At 33.2% G+C, this 5,385-nt stretch overlaps 1 non-coding gene across 1 annotated transcript; it reads right to left on the bottom strand.

Annotated features, from left to right (window-relative positions):
* Positions 1 to 224: 224 nt before the first annotated feature.
* LOC122238188 lies at positions 225 to 328 on the bottom strand. The gene has a single exon (XR_006217150.1). It is a non-coding gene; the product is annotated as a U6 spliceosomal RNA (small nuclear RNA).
* Positions 329 to 5,385: the final 5,057 nt, after the last annotated feature.

Below are 5,385 nucleotides of genomic sequence, written 5' to 3' on the forward strand. Positions count from 1 at the left end.
TTTGTGCCAGTACCATACTGTTTTGACTACTGCAGCTTGGTAGTGTATCTTGAAATCTGGAATTGTGATAACTTCATCTTTGCTGTTCTTTCTCAAAATTGCTTTGGTTAGAAATCCATACAAATCTTAGTAGTATTTGTTTTAGTTCTTTGAAAAATTCTGTTGGTATTTTGATAAGGATTGCTTTGAATGTGTATATTACTTTGGGTAGACTTTTTTTTTTTTTAAATATGGAACGCTTCACGAATTTGCCTGTCATCCTTGTGCAGGGGACATGCTAATCTCTGTATCGTTCCAATTTTAGTATATGTGCAGCCTAAGCGAGCACTGGGTAGACATTTTAACAATATTAATTCTTCCAGTCCACAAGCATAGAATATCTTTACATTTGTTTGTGCCATCTTTCTTTCATCAGTGTTTTATATTTTGCAGAGTATAGCTCTTTTACCTCCTTCATTAAATTTATTCAGAGGTATTTTATTATTTTTGTGTAATTGCAAATGGAGCTGTTTTCTTAATTTCTCTTTCTGCTACTTCATCATTAGTATATAGAAATGCTATCAATTTCTGGCTATTAATTTTGTATCCTGCAAATGTACTGAATTCATTTATTACTTCTCATAGTTTTTTGGTGGAGTTTTTAGGGTTTTCTAAGTGTAGTATCTTGTCATCTGTACAAAGTGACAGTTTAATTTCTTTACCAATATGGATGCCTTATTTCTTTTTCTTGTCTGATTGCTGTTACTAGGATAAAGTTACTTTTTAAAAATGGATATATTTTATGTTGGTGGTGGTGGAAGGAAAGGACTCATGTCTTTTTTTTTTTTTTTTTTAATTTCAAGAGCTCTATTTGTTTCTCTTAATTCCTTCTTTTGCTTCACTACCAGTTTAAATGGATGTCTTCTCCATTCTACTTACCTGCCTCTCCCCCCGAAATGTTCTTTGCCCAAGGCTTCCACCTCAGGACCTATGTATTTTCAAATCTTTTACTATATCTAGGACTTTCACCCATCATGTTTCAGATCTGTGTTCAGTGTTGGAGTTTTCTGTGGTAATTTTAGGTTTGCTTTGTCCATGCCCATGCCCCCTTTTCTCTTTTCCTGTTTTCTATGCAGTTTCTTCAGACTTAGCCCTTTTCTCCAGACACAATCTCTTGAGGTGATAGTCAGAAGTTTAATAGTAGCTGTGTTGGCATTTAACAATGATTTCTCTATATACAGATAATTTAAAGCTCATAGTATTCTCCCAGCTTCAGGGTGGTTTTATCTGCACTTCATTTGTGTCTCTGCTACTTTGCAGACTTTGTGGACCTATTCTGATTCTGATAACCATCTTTAAACTATGGTCAACTGCACTATTTCCCATGCGATTCTGCAATTTTCTACAAGAAATATTTATACATTTCATAATAAAGGATTAATCAAATAGTTTCCCCAAGTTTCAGCAAGGCACATTACATTTTTTTCAAGACATTGTAACTTTGGGAATGAGATAACTAAATAATCCTAGCTGACAATACAGTAAGGTAAATGTGAAACCTTTTAAATAACCACACTTAAAAAATGTAGATCTTAAGGATCATGTCAATTATGAGAGAAAGCTAGAGATCAAAAGGTTATGTTACTGGTCCTGTTCCGTCTGATGTTTTAATCAATAACTTAGATAAGGGTTTAAAGGCATTTGTTTCAGATATTGTAATGACATATCTTGAAAAAGATACCAATACTTTTGATTACAGAAATAACATTTAAAAAGAATCCTAAGAGGATAGAAAATGGATTAAAGCCCACCAAACTAAGTTAGCACAGTGTTTTTTTGATTATTTTAGATAAGAGAAAAAAATCAATTGTATGAATTTAACACGTGATGAACTTGGTTTGTCAGGAATTCATATGAAAAAGACCTGACATTTCTAAATAATTATGAACATAATATAAATCAACAATATGATTAATCTGCACAAAAAAAGACCAAAACAATGTTAAGTTTTGCTATTAGGCTGTTGTGGGAGAAGCGGCTATAAAGTACATTTTAGTATGGATTTTGCCAGAATACCTAAAGATTTTGAAGTCATGGCATTTAAAAAATAATATGATAAATTTGGTTTGGGGAGGAAATTGCTTATGATATCTGCGAGAGGATAGTTAAGTGCAGTGGAAGCTCTAGAAGATGATCCTAGGACTATGGTTAGAGATGATTGGGATAAGAAGACATTTCTAAATATTAAATAAACTCAATCATGATAAGTAAGCACTTTCCTGTGAATTCTGTAAGCTCCAATCACTATAGATTATTAAGAAATGTCTGCTTATATTTTGTGTATATGCTTTGTTTTGGAGGTTGCACAGAGATGACTTCTAAGATCTTTGTCAACTTTAAAAGTTAAGTCTATGATACTGTGCTTACATAAAACAGAAAACAAAATAAAAGTACTTTGAAGTCTATATATGACTACAGAGATAAAATTGGTAAGGAACTCCTTCCTCTCCACTTGCACAGGAAGCTACAGTCAGATTTATTAGACATGTTGAGAAAAACAATCATAAAATTAGTTTTAGTTTGGATTTGAGCTGCAAGTTGCTGCATATAGGAGACCATAGTGAGATAAAATGCCAGCCCTTCCCTTCAGCGTAATGTATATTAGAATTCTGAGGAGACACAACATATGACAGTGTAGGCCTGGTTAGAACAAGAATGTCATGTCTGGGTCTACAAATTACTTGTAGAAGTATTCTCTACACTTTCTACACAGTGAAAGAGTCTCTTGAAATTTTGGAAGTTACAATGGAGATAACTAGAATTATACAAATAAAGTTTTTAAGGGTTTATTGCTTAGTCTGAACTTTCTGTAAGGAGAGAGAAATGGAAAATGTTATGCAATTTACCATTAAAACTGTGAAGCACCTGGGATTTTACCATACCCTTAAGCTAGTAAATTATCCCGCCACAGAAAGAAGACAAATAACCTCTGAGTTAGAGACAAAGGACAATTAATTACTCATAGTAGCCAGAGACTCAGCGTTTTCTTGCACTGGTGCCCTACACCCCAGTTCCCACAAGGTGATATGAAGAGGGCCGGGTGACACCTGTATATGTGTTGGGTTATATCACAGGAAAGAAACCTTGAATTTAGGAAACATGCATCTTTTATACTGGATACCAAGCAAACCTTCCTGTTTTTCTCAAGGAAGACACTATATCCTCCAATGCTGCTTGCTATGCAAACATTGTTGAAAATATAGCTCAAAAAAAAAAAAAAAGCAGTCAGTGTCTCTGCTTATAAGACATGCAGAAATAAGAAACCTATGAATAATTGTCTCCCAAAACTGAAATTTCATGGCCACCATAATGAAACCACTTTCTATTGGAAATCAGGGATAAGGAAGAATGACCCAGGATAACAAAGAAAGAAAAGAAAGACTATGACCAAACAAAGATCTATTGTGAAGGACATTTGATTAGGATTATTACTAATTTCTACGAAGAAGGGATTAGGCAATACAACCAGAACCATGTTAAATATTACTCTCAGTATTGCCTATTCTACAGTCTACACTTCTGTCCTTTCCTTTTTCCACAAACACATGCTCTAGTAAAGTCAATCCATCACGGACATTAAAGAATTTTCAGTTAATCCTTTTTTTTTTTCAATTAAAAAGTTCTACATGTATTGTTATAAATAGCTATCTTAACTAGCTGGAACCCAGGTAATGATTTCAATCAAGATTCTCATGCCAAAGAATAGGCATAATTGGTAAGAACACTGTGATTCTTAAATTTTGAGTGAAAGGGTACACACACACACACACACACACACACAGCTTCTGGGCACCATCTTACAGAATTCTGTTTTTTCTCTTTGAGTAGTTGTAAGGTAGGTCTCATAAACCTGGTTTTAAAATAGCCACCAGTGATTTTCATGCTGCTCTATTTGAACAATGATTTGAGAACTAAAGCTGGAGGCAGCATTTCCTATTAAGTCTTAGTGGACTACTATTACTAAGGCATATTGAAATGTAAGGCACCATGTGAATGGAAGGCATTGAGGTATAAATATTGGAAAATACTTTTTCAACATTATTAGGCTGTGTCTATGTGCATTAGTGTAGGTGTATTTGAGTGAGGACACTCTGGAAGGGGGATAATGGAAGGAGGCAAAAGTGGGATGGGGATCCAGAAAGCTTCCCATTTAGAAGAGATCATTGAGTCCTTGCTTGATGATAATGGGGAATATCGATGGTCAAGTTCATCATAATTAGTGCAGAGTTGTTAATTTAATATAAGTCATTCAGACACAGGTGCTGTTTTTATTTTACCTCTGATATTGCCATTGGAAACTTAAAAGTGTTACTGTTTCTTTTCTCAAACCTCAGTTTGCAAAAGCACTGACTGGTTTATATGAATTATTAGGAAATTTGTGGTGAAGAGTCAGACCTTCATTTTTAAAATCAGGGATCAGAGTAAAAGGTTTATAGGTATCATTTGCCTTCTATAGGAAGTACTCAGGACCCTTCAACTGGAGAATGTCAGTAATGCAAAGGATGCTTTGTATCAATGCTCCAATAATATGTCCATGACTTTTAGGTCTACAGTTCTGAAAGAAAAAGCAATAATAAGACACTTTAGACAGGGAGATGAGACCCTCCTTTAAAATTCTCCCTTTCATGCCTGCTTGAAGGGACTAATCGTGTATTTCCTGACAAGCAATGCTTTAGTTTTTATTATACTTTGCTTCTGATCTACAGTAAAAAATATAATTTAAAGAGCTACATGAAAACTTTATTTCAGTTTTTCCTTGTGGATGTTTTCTATTTAAATATAAATTAATTAGGAAAACAGGTTTTCATTTTTACCAAAAAGGGATCAATTATATTGAATTCATGGGAGATACTTTTACAAATAATTATTTTATTTACATTTTATTTTTTCCCCTAATATTTTATTATAAAAAGTTTCAAACATAGAAAAACATAGAAGGGTACAGTGAATACCAGTATAACTACCAATAGGTTCTTTGGTTAACTTTACTATATATGCTTTCTTACATAACTATCTGTCCCATTGCTTACCCACAAATCCATTTAAGTTTTTTGATGCATTTTAAAGTAGGTTGTAGACTATAAATAAATATTAAAATCTGTTTGATGAAATGCATGCTGAAGTGTTTAGGTGCCTCTAAATGCTTAAGCATACATAGCATTAACTATGGTTCAACATTTGTTTATTGTTTTTAAGATAAAAATTTTATATAATTATATGTGAAAAAAATTAGTGTATGACTGATAGATTTGGAATCTGCATACATCCATGAAAACCAAAATTCCTTTAAGAAACAGAAAATTTCTATTATACTTGGAAATTTCTTTATGCCTTTTGCTCATCAAT

This window comes from Panthera tigris, chromosome B1, assembly GCF_018350195.1.
Source record: "Panthera tigris isolate Pti1 chromosome B1, P.tigris_Pti1_mat1.1, whole genome shotgun sequence".
NCBI classification, from domain to species: domain Eukaryota; kingdom Metazoa; phylum Chordata; class Mammalia; order Carnivora; family Felidae; genus Panthera; species Panthera tigris.